This window comes from Perissodus microlepis, chromosome 17 (assembly GCF_051167445.1).
Source record: "Perissodus microlepis isolate ML-2025 ecotype Zambia chromosome 17, ASM5116744v1, whole genome shotgun sequence".
In the NCBI taxonomy this organism is placed as follows: domain Eukaryota; kingdom Metazoa; phylum Chordata; class Actinopteri; order Cichliformes; family Cichlidae; genus Perissodus; species Perissodus microlepis.
Window position 1 is genome coordinate 38,278,144 of NC_140477.1, and position 14,697 is coordinate 38,292,840.

Consider the following 14,697-nt stretch of genomic DNA (forward strand, 5'->3'; position numbering starts at 1 on the left):
TGTGATGTCATCCGGAGCTGAGCCCGTCCGTCTGAAAGAGGTCAGAGGTCACCTAGTCGTCCCTGCAGGTACGTCACTGTGAGCTCTGCCCACTTGCATCCCAGCAGCACCTATTGGCCAACGGGACCGGCCAGAACCAGCAAAACCCAACGGGACCAGGATCCGGTCCAGCGAGGGTCGGAGCAGTTGGCTGGACGTCCAGGCAGAGATATCAAACATACACAGAACACCACTGAACTGATGTCACGGAAACAGAGACGCTTCTTCACGCGATCCAGTCACATGACTCGGAGAGGCGTAGAGGCTGGCCAATCAGGTGTGCCTGTGGAAAGTGAGAGGAGATCACGGGTCAGAAGATTTTACCAGGGAATGGCTTGAAATTAAAACAAAGAAGAAGAAGGAGGTGATGAGGAGGAGAAGGAGGAGGAGGCTGATGTCCTGTTCAGTAACACTTACACTGAGATTCACTGCTCTGACCAGTAGGTGGAGCTGCTGCACTGAGACACCTGAAGCAGGGCAGGTGAATTTCAGTACAGGTGGAGAGGAGCGGCACAGAAGTCCAAGCATGTTCATGGATGTGATGAGCACCTGCGCATTACTCACATATAACTGCTTTTTATTAATTGTGAGTTTTTGGTGTGTTAACAAAAAAAGGAGGAATTTGTGAAATTCATTGTTATTTGATTAATTACTAAAGAAAGACTTATATTGTTAATTTGGGGTGGCTGTAGCTCAGGAAGTGCAGCTGGTCATCTTCTGACTGGAAGGTTGGTGGTTTGATCCTGGCTCCCCCCAGTCTGCGTGCCAAATATATTTAAAAAAATAAATCAGCATTTCAAATAGATGGCATGTCCATCATGTCATTGACTGCCACTGAGGTCTCAATCTGAAGACGGCTCCTAAAAATCACAAACAGAGGAGAGAATAATTAAAATCAGTTTGTTAAGAAGTTTATGCCTCAAACCATAAGTCCTTAGTTTCTCTGCTTTCTTGTTAATTATATGACATTCAGCACATTTTGTTACACAATTCTATTAAGCTGATAATTGGCAAGGAGGAATTAGTGTGTCTGTGAAGTTTCTCAGTCCACCAGGTCATCGTAGTCTAAGGAGCTTGGAAAGAAAAGCATCTGGACTTCTTTAAGTGTCTTGAAGACGTTTCACGTCTCGTCCGAGAAGCTTCTTCAGTTCTAAGATCAAATGGTGGAGAGTCCCAGACTTATAAGCCATGTGGGAGAGGTGAAACATCTTCAAGAAACTGAAAGAAGTCCAGAGGCTTAGATTAATTAGTATGGTACTGACAAAATTTGATCAGCCCTGCACAAAACAAGACTTAACTTGTCCTTTATCTTAAAACGCTTTATATTTAGTTAAATCTAACATTAAAAAGTAACCAGTATTGGGATCAGAGAAATTATTTTACTGCTATTGTTCATATTACCATGGCATTAATAACATAATCTACAAGTATTGATATTGCATTCAGAGGTTTAAACATATTGGCACCCAATTAATTAGCCTTTAGTACAGGAGCAGTGATAACCACTTTAAACTGTTGAGTTGAATCTATAATCTTAAATGCTTTTGATAATCTTCAATGTTTATATGCAGATTACATTGCATTATAAAAGAAAGGCTCAACTTTGACTACAGTCTGGGCCTGAAAGTCTTGACAGGAAGTGCAGGCGTTTGAGTGAAAGTGAAACTAAGCAGAGTGTGAGTGACGTGGAGCTTAGAAGGTTAGTCTTACAGCAAGAATAGTAGCTGAGCAGAGACCTGAGTGTATTCAGCAACCTGCTGTGTTTGAGTTTGCTTGGTAACAGTTGACTGAGAATAAGTCAGGAAGTATACTTCTAAAGTGTCTTTGTTTCCTCTGTAAAGTGTGCATTTTGGTTGCTATTTTGAGGAGTTGTTTGGATGATGCTACTTGAATAACCAGGTTATTCATTATTATCTTTTATACTTTTATATTCTTTTATTAAGTTTTAAGTAGTATCATTTGATTAAAACATTTATTCAATATATTACACATATAGTTTCAGTTGTGCTGGCCTTCTGTCTGGGGAAAAGGTTACAAGGTTTAGCTGGTGAGGGGAGAGGTGAAACTGAGTGCATGTCAGGTCGACACATACACACACATAAGTAGATAGACTCATTTGTAGGTAAAAGTTTAATCATGTTATGCCTGTCGCTGCGAAATTGAGTTTGCAAAAGAACAGTTTGCTGCAGAACCGCTGCTGATGTTCCAAGACGATAAACGGGCGTCCGGCAGCGACAGGATGCACCTGCCGTGGAGACGGAGACGATGTTCTTTCAAACTGTGTTAAAAGTCATTGTGGTTTTGATTTGACGTATGCATGTATTGTATCTGCTTGAGGCATGAGGGGGCGTCAGTAAATATGCCCTGATGCTATAAAACCTTTCCTGTGTAGTTTTTTGGGCGGAGATCTACAGCTGATGTTATGCGGTGTACATCTCCCCACGCTGCGTGTGTTCATTAAAATCATCGTTTTGACTACTCCGGCCGGACCAGTGTTGTTATTTGGATTTCCTCCTATATCCCTCCTTAATATTTGAACCTTAACACCAGTCAATAAATTTGGACTGTAAAACTTACCAAAGACTGTGACATAAACCAGGACGTGTGTTGCTTATATATGAAACCCAAGAGAAGCATCTCATCTGCATGTCCTGTGAACCTAGAACAGAGGCAGACAGACGAGCACAAAAACTCGGATGAAGGAAATTTGAGAAGGACCACACCCTGACTACTTCTTTAGATTACATTACCCACAGTATTTAAACATGAATACATTAGATCCGAGTAGTAAAAAGTAGCATTTTGCTTTCTTTTCAACATATGACAACAGAAGGACAGCCCATCTTAGTTGAAAGCCCACTCACCACGACAAGGTGCGGGCCACGAGTGGGAACACGGGACAAGACAAACTTGGCAAACAAGACAAACTAAGACAGGACAACATACAGATATACATATACTTCATACACATCAACAATACAAGAAAAAAACATGTAAACAATAACAATTTATTAACAATAACATTTTATGTTAACAGTTTGAATTTTAAATACTGAATGCAAACTCATTAGAGCAAAACGTACTCTCATTTAAATGAACTAGGGCCTGTTGTGTGTTTGTTGTTGGTATGTGTTTGGCTGGAAAGCTGAGCCATCAGTGTGTGTACAGCTAACGAGAATAAAAGGGAAATGCCACAGAATGCTGAGTCGTGGTCGTGCCGTGCCTCCGACCTGTCACAAATTCCTATCAGCAATTACAAAAGTAGCAAACAGTGGCAAGAGACCTGTTTTCTGTTTCTTCTGCTGATGATTCAGTCCTGTTTATGTGGACTGTAAACCATGGGCAGCAGAGGAATAACTGGCAGTAACTGATAATGACAGCTAGGACTGAACAACTAGTGATTTATTGTAAGTTAAATATAAATTTAGTTATATTCTTTGACCAGATATCTATCTATCTATCTATCTATCTATCTATCTATCTATCTCTCTCAATTCTAATCTAAAATACAATATATGTGCAAAAACACGGCAGCAGAGGACGATTTGATTTTGTCTTGGGAATAAATCACTACTGGAAATCACAGGACTCAGATCAACACACGTCTGCTCTCCAGAACCAGGACGACGTGCTGAGATCACGGTGGGCGACAAATGTTCATCAGCAGAACGATGAGACAGAAACACAGAAGAGCCGTTTGGAAAGGCAGGAGGTACAGTGCTAACAGGCTGCAAGAAATATAAATACTGACTCACGTCTGTCTCTATCAGTACTTATCATTCAAAAGATACGACACACGTGTACAAAGAAGTGTCCAGGTTCATCCTGACCATCAACCTTTCTGACTGAAGGGCATTTCTGCCAGCAGGACTTCAGATATAAGCCGTGACGTGAGATATAAGACAATAACACTATCAGTCATGGTCTGGCATTCCCAGAGCACAAAGCTCAGCAGGACATAAACAGTGTGGAGTCATCAACATCATCAACAGAAGGAAAAGTCTGGAGAAGTCTTCCTGCAGGTCCTCACAGAGACGCCAGAGAGCTGCTCAGAGAGTTCAGAGTGAGCTGAAGGATGAAGGTCAGACCATAACATTCCTCCAAAAGGGCCTTCATGGACCTGCAGCCGAGAAACCGATGCAAAGTGTTTATGCAGGTGAGAGAAGTTCACCTGAGGGCTCTTATTCAGCGTGCATGCCGAGCGCTGAGAGACGGAGGTTGTGCTGCAGGCAGACGTTTGGACGGCGACTCAGACTTCTCTTCTAGACGTCGTCAAATATTTGTCTACGAGATGACGACGAGACAGGTACCGTCCTCCCGAGTGCACAAAAACACACAAGTGAACACAGCAGCACACAAATCCACACGTCTGTGGACACGTCAGGACAATCTATAATCGTCTAACACAAAAACATACACTGAAGTAAACACACAGAGCAGTAGCAGATTTTTTTTTAATGTGTTTTATTTATTTTCATTTGCTGCTAACTGCCTTGTTTTCATTTGTAGTTTTTGTAGTAGGAAGAACTACAAAATCTACAAATAAAAAAAGTGCAGTTAACAAATGTAGTGCTCTCCACTATGTGAACCCCTCAGCTGAATTTTTAGGTTTTTCAGTTCAAGCCAATGAAATGAAATCCAAAAATTCAACCCCAACAATCAAATGATCCCCTATGAGCAAGCACTCTGGCAACGGTGGAGAGGAAAAACTCCCTTTTAACAGGAAGAAACCTCTGGCAGAACCAGGCTCAGGGAGGGGCGGTCTTCTGCCATGACTGGTTGGGAGGTGAGGGGCAAAATAAAATCAAACATAAAGGAGAGCACAGCGTATTTATGACAGGTCGGTGGACTGTGGCTCGAGTTCAAAAGATGCTCGAATCCCGCCTGAGGTGGTATGGACACGTGATTCGAAGCGATGAGAACTCAGCAAAAACGACTATTAAGGATCGACCCAGACGGACGCCGGCCTCGAGGCAGACCGAAAAAACGGTGGATGGACAAAATCAAGGAAGACATTAAGACCATCAACGCGTCACCTGAGGACGCCTTGGACAGAACCAAACGGAGAAACCTTTGCTGAGGAGCGGACCCTGCACCAGCGGGAACAACGCCAGGATGAAGGTGGACTGTGGCTGGAAAAGATCATTACTGTTTTTAAAGGGTAACTGGTCCACATCCACAATTACAGTAGAGCTGTAATTGTGGATGTGGACCACAATCCACAATTGTCGATGGGACGTGTGCATGCAAGCACACGCAAGCGATCCCCGCTCTGTGGGGTCATGATAATAATCATGACCCCACAGAGCGTCATGATAATAATCATGAGCCCACAGAGCGTCATGATAATAATCATGACCCCACAGAGCGTAATGATAATAATCATGAGCCCACAGAGCGTCATGATCATGACCGCCACTGAGGCGTCATGATTATTATCATTACGCCTCAGTGGCGGTCATGATTATTATCATGACGCCACAGAGCGGTCATGATTATAATCATGACGCCTCAGAGGCGTCATGATTATTATCATGACCCACAGAGCGGGGACATTCGCTTCAGCCGAAAATCTTAGAGGCGACCCAGAAAGCTGCAGGAAGAGCAATGACACATCCGGCAACAGTTAAACCTACTTTAAGTAGGTTTAGACCCCACGAACCACGGGATTCTCTTTCTGTTGTCTGTTGTTCATGTACTGCTGGGCGCTGAAGATTTTCCACAGTTTGTCTGAGTTCTGCGATCTCTTGCCTCAATTGTGCGTCTGCTTGCCCGAGTTGTGCGTTTTCTTGACTGAGTTGTGCGTTTGCTTGACTGAGTTGTGTGTTTTCTTGATTGAGTTGTATGTAGTTTTCACTGAGTTGTGTGTTTTCTTCACTGAGTCGTGCGTTTTGTCGAGTGACTTGTCCGATATGTTGACTTAATTCTATGCACATTTCACTGAGTTGTGCGTTTTCTTCCCTGAGTTCATCTGTCGTACGCTGCAGTGGGTCTGACTGATCTCCGGTTCCCTGTGACATTTCTTTAAAGGATAAAAGCTCAAAAGTGTCAAAAAGTTAAATCTCTGAATGATTTCAATGCAAAGGTCAGCTTTGTCTAAAACAACTGGCTCTTTCTGATGTAAACTGTTAAACGAGCTCCTCTATTTAAGGACTTGGTGGGTGTGGCAGAGAATGTGATGTCACCGTGACGTTACAATGATCGTTCGAGAAGATCAAAGGATCAAAGGAGCGCTGTGGATCATTCTGCGCATGCTCAGATCAATGAACGGGAGAATTATTTGTAAATACTTTGCTATCTAACAAAGGTGCTTTTAGCAACAGCTGGTGGTGATTCATTGTTATCAACCCTTAAACTCGTGAATTGGCTCTCTAGCTTTTACGTTTCGATTGCTACTGTTGTCTATCACATATGTATTATTTGCAACCCAGCTTACCTGTAAAAACAGACACACAGCAGGTAACAGGAACTACTCTGTGCGCCAGCTCGGCACCACTCTTCTTCTAGCGAGGTGTTGGCTACTGATGCGTAAGACACCGAGCGCCCTCTGCTGGCGGAACTTATATTACAGACATTAACGGTAGTTTTCCCCAAAAGAAAGTGACTTGAAGCATAAAAATAAAATGGGAGGCTGCAATTTTCATGTACTCATCTATACCATAGTGCCACACAAGCCCAAAACTTAATTTATCACATTAAATAAATGTGAATGGCTAGAAAAATCTAAATCAAAATATGAAACTCCAAAATAAAGTTTATTAAAAGCCACTGAGGTTACAGTGATCCTGAATTATGTGTGCATGTGCTTTGCAGTACATTAGGCAGGTCAGTTCTTTATTAACGAGGCCATTTGGCTGGAAAGCTGAGCCATCAGTGTGTGTCTGTGGACACGTCAGTGCCTGCAGACACTTTAGAAACGGCTGTGCTTCACTCTAACACTTTAACACTAAAGAACACTGAGGAAATGAACAAACTGACAGTTAACAATATGGAAAAATAAAAGGATCTCTCTGCTGCTGAAAAGTGTGAAATAGCTAAATGCCTTGGACACGTAGTGAAAACCTGAGATATTTCATGAAAACTTAATCGCGATCACCGCGACGTTAGGAGATCTGTGGCTGAGTCAGAGCACACACGGGTTCGTGCAGATAAAGGCACAACGAGGAAGGTTTCTGCAGGACAAATACATCCCATTAAGAGAGCAGCTGCTAAAAGGCCATTACAAAGCAGCAAACACATATTTGAAGCTGCTGGTGCCTCTGGAACCCCACCAACATCAAGGTGTAGGACATTTTGGACAATCTATAATCGTCTAACACAAAAACATACACTGAAGTAAACACACAGAGCAGTAGCAGATTTTTTTGTAATGTGTTTTATTTATTTTCATTTGCTGCTAACTGCCTTGTTTTCATTTGTAGTTTTTGTAGTAGGAAGAACTACAAAATCTACAAATAAAAAAAGTGCAGTTAACAAATGTAGTGCTCTCCACTATGTGAACCCCTCAGCTGAATTTTTAGGTTTTTCAGTTCAAGCCAATGAAATGAAATCCAAAAATTCAACCCCAACAATCAAATGATCCCCTATGAGCAAGCACTCTGGCAACGGTGGAGAGGAAAAACTCCCTTTTAACAGGAAGAAACCTCTGGCAGAACCAGGCTCAGGGAGGGGCGGTCTTCTGCCATGACTGGTTGGGAGGTGAGGGGCAAAATAAAATCAAACATAAAGGAGAGCACAGCGTATTTATGACAGGTCGGTGGACTGTGGCTCGAGTTCAAAAGATGCTCGAATCCCGCCTGAGGTGGTATGGACACGTGATTCGAAGCGATGAGAACTCAGCAAAAACGACTATTAAGGATCGACCCAGACGGACGCCGGCCTCGAGGCAGACCGAAAAAACGGTGGATGGACAAAATCAAGGAAGACATTAAGACCATCAACGCGTCACCTGAGGACGCCTTGGACAGAACCAAACGGAGAACCCTTTGCTGAGGAGCGGACCCTGCACCAGCGGGAACAACGCCAGGATGAAGGTGGACTGTGGCTGGAAAAGATCATTACTGTTTTTAAAGGGTAACTGGTCCACATCCACAATTACAGTAGAGCTGTAATTGTGGATGTGGACCACAATCCACAATTGTCGATGGGACGTGTGCATGCAAGCACACGCAAGCGATCCCCGCTCTGTGGGGTCATGATAATAATCATGACCCCACAGAGCGTCATGATAATAATCATGAGCCCACAGAGCGTCATGATAATAATCATGACCCCACAGAGCGGGGATCGCCTTCAGATTTTTGGCTGAAGGCGATCCCTTCAGCCAAAAATCTTAGAGGTGACCCAGAAAGCAGCTGCTGACTACGAAAGGTTGTCAGCCTCCTCAGGTCTAGGAGCTTCTCTTTCTGTTGTCCGTTGAAGAAGATTTTCCAAAGTTTTTCTGAGTTCTGCGTTCTCTTGCCTCAATTGTGTGTTTCTTTGCTTGAGTTCTGTGTTTCTTTGCTTGAGTTTTGTGTCTTCTTCCCGGAGTTGTGTGTTTTCTTGCCAGAGTTTTGTGTGTTCTTCACTGAGTTGTATATTATCTTGCCAGAGTTGTGTGTTTACTTGCCGGTATTGTGTGTTTACTTGCCAGAGTCCTGCGCTGTGTTGCCTGCATTGTGTGAATCGTTGATTTAATTCTGTGACAGCTCTGTCTTCTCTTCTGAGTTGTGTGTTCGCTTGTCTGAGTTGTCTGTTCTGTTGCCTGAGTTCTTCGTTCTGTTCCCTGAATTGTGTGTTCTGTTGCCCGAGTTCTGCGTTATCTTCAATGACGTCTGTGATTTGTCTCTTAACTCTACATAGAGCTTCAACTGCCGTATACTGCAGCAAGTCTGACTGATCTCTGCTTCCAGATGGATTATTCGACGTTCCCTGTGACATTTCTTTGGAGGTTTAAAGTTCAAAAAAGTTAAATCTCTGAATGACTTCAATGCAAAGGTCAGCTTTGTCTAAAACAACTGGCTCCTTCTGATGTAAACTGTTAAAGGACCTCCTCTATTTAAGGACTTGGTGGGTGTGGCAGAGAATGTGATGTCGCCGTGACGTCACAATGATCCTTTGAGAAGATCAAAGGATCAAAGGAGCGCTGTGGATCATTCTGCGCATGCTCAGATCAATGAACGGGAGAATTATTAAGTGTGCCTATGTAATGGCACACTTATTACTATTCGACAGATTTATTATTCTTATTATTATGACTCTTGGTAGAGATTCGTCGCACGGTTTTCCCAAAATTCCCAAAAAAAGACCCCATTTTCCCCATTCATTTCGATGGGGAAGGGCCCGAAAAAAGGCGCCAACACAGGCCACTTTGAAGGCCTACCGCTCAGCCATACTTTGTTGTAGAAACGTCATTTAAACTTTAAACGGGTCACAAGATTTTGGACTTTTATTGCCCAAATCCTCGTTGCGATATCTTTTACTGTTGGTTCACAAGAGCAGTTTAAGTTTTAGGAAAATTAAGATTTTCACGGAATGTTCGCGCCACTGTCAACTGCCATAAAACTAGAGTGTGGACAATAATTTAAAAAATTTGTTTTTCTCGTCCTGTCCCACCCAAACCGTTTGCCCTACATCTATAATTTATACATCAAAACGTAGCTATCGTTGTCTTCTTTCATCCAGTGTCTTCCTCATTGAGATCAGATTTACGGTTTTCTCACAAATGCCATCAAACAAATGCCATTCAAAAACTGCTCTCAATTTTCAGCTCAAATTTAACATCGAAGGGTGTCTTTACACTGTTACCACGTCAGTATAATACACTCTACAGGCATTTTAATATGTTGTAGTCTGGAAGTTTTCTCTTGGGAAGCATTTGTTTCAGAGCTTAATTCCTGTTTGCCCATCTCTGTGTCTGACCCTAACTGCAGTGTGTGTGTGTCCCATCCCCTCCTGCCACACACAGGAGTTACTATAGCAACCGGCCCTAACAGCTGAGTACAGGAACAGCTGATGACTCTCTGCTTAAAACTCAACAGTTTTTTGCTCCAAACACATACATCCTGATGTCTTCGGACATCTAATCCGGCAGTAGCATAGGCACACTTAAAATTTCTTCAGAAATTTTCGCTATCTAGTTTGTAAATACTTTGCTATCTAACAAAGGTGCTTTTAGCAACAGCTGGTGGTGATCAGTGGCGGAGCGGGGGGGGGGTGGCTTACTGGGCTTAAGCCCGGGTTGTTTTGTCAGAAGCCCGGGGTCTTTTGGAGTGTAATTTTTTCATAGTTAGATGCCTGGCTGACAACTGTATAAAGCAAAAAACTACACACAATATTCGAAGCACATAGTGCACACTGTGGGAATTTACGACTGTGCGTAAATCCCCCCTAATATTGGTATGACCCGAGCTCAGACACTAAGCGGGGGGGCAGCTGCTGCCTACGAGTGCACTGTTGGAGAAACGGAGCCAGGCAGACAGAGGAGAGCTGAAGTTTGACCAGGTACCAAAGCAAATCATTCGTACTGTACAAATAATGTAAATATGACGGTGTATCACGAAAGATTGATATCAAACTGATCACTTGACCCATATTACGTTACTTGCTCTTCAAGTGAATCAACAAATGGTGAAATGAAAAGCCGAACAACAACAATGCTGTTTCTTTAGAGAGTCTTAGCTTACATGTGTGTTTATTTCATATTTTCAGTTGTTTCCCTCCACGGCTAAATAAATCGGTTTCAGTAATGCACTGATATACAAGAATGGACATAAGGGGCTTCTTTCAAAGAAAAAACTCTGGTAGATGTTATTTTATATATTATGCTTTGTATGTTGTTCAGTATATTTCTATGCAAAACAAGAGGAACTTCAATACACAGCAGTATATTCACAGTTTAAACCAGATATTTACACTTTATGGAAAACACAAGAACATTTTCTTTTACTGTACAACATCAATTTAGAGTAAACTTGTTTTGTTTTGGATAAATAAATATTGAAATATCTTTTGAATTAGTTAAATGTCAGAATAAAGAGAGACAGAGCTTCTATTTTTATCACTTTCATCAAATGTAGGAGCACATGTACACTAAGTTTATTGTTAATTAATAAGAAATAAGAAACTCCAGACGTGTCATGATCCTGGGCCATATTGGCCCAGCATTCTTAGTTTTCTTGTATTTTTGTATTTTGCTCCTTATTTATGCCGTGGTTCCTAGGTTCTGTTAAGATGTTCCTTATTTGGTTACCTCTTGTGTGCTCCTGTGTATCTGTGAGCCCTCGTCTCTCCTTGTGTTTTATTCCATGTTTTCCCCAGCCCGTTATGTCTGTGTTCTCCCCGTGCTCTCTCTCCTCCTGTCTGAACCTCTGTGTACTTCCTGTTTTACTTTGACAGTCTCTCGTCAGTATGTGTCATGTTGTGTTCACTCCTGCCCTGTCTCGTTATGATTATCTGTGTCAGCTGTGTTCCCCGTGTGCTCCCACTTCCCTCGTTAACCCTCTGTGTATTTATGTGCATGTCTCCCTCAGTTCAGTGTCGCGTCGTCAATGTCTCCTCCCCGAACCTGCGTGTCTTTCTGTGTTCCCTCGGTCTTCTGTTAGTATTCCCAGTTTAGTTCTGTTTCGTTTTAAAGGCCTGCAATAAAGCAGTGATTTTGAGTTCAGTTCCTGTCTCCGTGAGTTTTGCGTTTGGGTCCTCATCTGCCTCCACACAGCCAGTTCATGACAAGACGATTCCATTCTGAGCTGAAGAAGCTTCTGATAGGTTAGTAGAGTCCATGTGAGTAAATTGGTGGCACACCTGTGGATGCATATAAGGTAAAACACAGAGCCTGTTTCTTTGAAATGGGAAAATCAAGAGATGTCAACCAAAACACCAGAAAAAGAATTGTGGAGCTCCATAAGTGTGGCTCAATTTTGAATACAATTTGGTGCCATTTACAATTAAGAAATACAGACAATTTCTCTCTTTACTCTTAAAGTTAACAAATGTGTTTTTTATATTTATCAATCTTAAAAAAAAATAAACATTTAGTCTGATTTGATGTTACAATTAAAAAAGTGTTTTATCTGAAGAGTTTGTAAATATCTGGTTTCAACTGTATATTTGATGATTGTCAGCACAAAGAGGGAGAGAGAGGAACAGAGAGAGAGGGAGAATGAGGACAGAACAGAGATGAACAAGAGCAGGTGAGACACATGTTAGTCAAATGGTTGTTTACCAAAAGTATCACCGTATCACAGGTCCTCATGTATCTGTACCTAGTGTTTCTTTTAAGGTTTGTTATTTTTCAAATTCTACATTTATTAAGTTTTGCAGCTTGTTTGCACAACAAGGATAAATAATAGTGAGTGTGTGTGTGTGTGTGCGCGTGTGTGAGTGTGTGTGTGTGTGCGTCTGTCAGTGTGTGTGTGTGTGTGTGTGTGTGTGTGTGTGTGTGTGTGCGTGCGTGTGAGTGTGTGTGTGTGCGTCTGTCAGTGTGTGTGTGTGTGTGTGTGTGTGTGTGCGTGTGGCAGCTCCAATTATAGAGCCAGCATTCCTCACTAGTTTGTCTCCTCTCCTTGCATCCTTGTTCCTGATGATGCCCCCCAACAGACTGCAGCAGCACGCTTGCCGCAGCAGACTGAGTGCTGCAGATGTCAAGTGACATTTCTTAAAGAGAGGCTCTGGCCCTTTTGAATTCTACTCTCTACCTGACAGTCCTGAATGTCTGACCATCAGTTTGTGCCCTGAAGTTCAAAAGCACTCCAGTTATACAGCAGCACCATGATCAGCAGCAAGTCGACTTCTCAATGAGTCCAAAAACAGATGAAGTGTTTGGAGTGGCCGAGTCAAAGTCTGGACTGAAATCAGACTGAGGTGCGTCAGCGTGACCTTAAAAATGTGTCTGAATTCCAACAATCTTCCAAATAAGAGTGGACCAAGATTCCTCCACAGTGATGTGAAAGACTCACTGAAGGACCACAAACACGTGACTGCAGTTCCTGCTGCAGAGGGTGGCATAACCAGTGATTAGGTTTAGGGGGCAGTTACTTTTGCACACAGGGCAGGTTTGGAGAGTGTTTTTCCCTTTATAAATGAAACCATCATTTCAACAATACTTTTTGTATTATCTTTATTATCTTTGTCTAGAATGGAAACAAGTTTTATCATGTAAAACATGTATCAAACAGACCTTCTTCTCAGCACTACACACCCACTCTCCTGTTGGCATATGTCTGCTGTTTCCTCTTCACCAGTGGATCAATGGATTCATGTAAATGTTGAAATGTGAATGACGGCCATGAGAATAATCTAAATGTACATCCACCACATGGTCAAATATTACTGAACTGGTGGTCCAAACCTCCACAGGATGCCTTTAAGCAGTCGGGATCTGTCTGTGGAACAGTTTCAAGGTTCATTTGTTTGGATCACCTGGAGAGTTTCCCTCCTGCAGGGTTTTCCTCTCTATCAGCAGTGCTTCCATCTGTGCAGCCCGTCCAGTTTTCCCACCAGAGGAGGCGACATTTCAGGGGTGGTTAATCATTTTTGATCTATTCGCACTGCAGCACAGACTCTACTCTCACCTTTCCATGTTTTAGACATGCTGTGCTGGATTCCCTGCTTCTTTCTGGGCTTTTTATTTTGGGGCTCAGCTCATGGGGTTCCCCAGACAAACGCCCGCCCCGACGTCACAGACCAGGAGCTGTTCTGGGGTTCTGACCAGTACGACTTTGCTATAGTGCTTCCTGCTGCTGGGTTGGAGTGTTTCTGGCACTTTGCTCACCGTGGAGAGAGATTTTACTTGAACTTCATGGTAAGAAGAAAACACTGTGTCAAGCTAAGTGAAGCCACCTGACATGTAGTCTGTTTTCCCACAAATCTGCAATGCACACTCACTCACCTGGAAAAAAGAAATATGTATGCAAAAATGCTCTTCATCGGTTACAGCTCAGCATTTAACAGCATCATCCCCTCAAAACTTGCCTGGGAGCTTGTTGACCTTGGGCTGGGAACATGTATCTGCAGATGGATTCTCTGCTTCCTCACAAACAGGCCCCAGGTGGTGAGAGTTGATAAGCAAACTTCCTCATCACTCATTTGAAACACAGGAACGCCACAGGGATGTGTGCTTAGCCCCCTCCTATGTTCCCTGTTCACACACCCCACACTTCACAGGATGCACACAGAAGCTGTCCTACAGTTTCTCAAGTAATCTCTGCACTGTGCATTTCATTTTTAGTATTATAAAAATGAAAATAAAAACTCTACTGTACTAACTGCCACCTTACTTCCTCTGTTTCATTAGTTAGATTTGTTCCAGCCGTGTTTCCACCTGTTTCTCATCCTCTCATTATCCTGTCTATTTAAGCCCTCAGTTTGTCTCTGCTCATGCTCACGTCATCGTCAATGCCTCGTGCGTGCGCCCTGTAGATGTTATTAGTCTCATCATTGAGACTCAACTCTTCAGTCGGTTTCAGCACCGTTCTCTGAAGGTCCCACCACAGCTTCTCAGTCAGGCTGAGGTCTGGACTGACTGGAGCATTGCACCACATTTCTTTTTCAGCCTTTCTTTTGGAGATTTGGCACTCTTCTTGGTATCATTGTCCTGTGGCTGATGGCCTCACATCTGACTCTAGAATACATTTGTATACAGAGGAGTTCATGGTTTACTGAGTCACTGCACGGGGCCCA

The 14,697-nt window shown here is 42.8% G+C and overlaps 1 long non-coding RNA gene across 1 annotated transcript; it reads left to right on the forward strand.

Moving 5' to 3' along the window:
- The first annotated feature begins 11,121 nt into the window (after positions 1–11,121).
- Positions 11,122–14,697, forward strand: LOC146370094 (uncharacterized). The gene is made up of 3 exons (XR_014797386.1): positions 11,122–11,784; positions 12,141–12,209; positions 12,616–14,697. It is a non-coding gene; the product is annotated as an uncharacterized LOC146370094 (long non-coding RNA).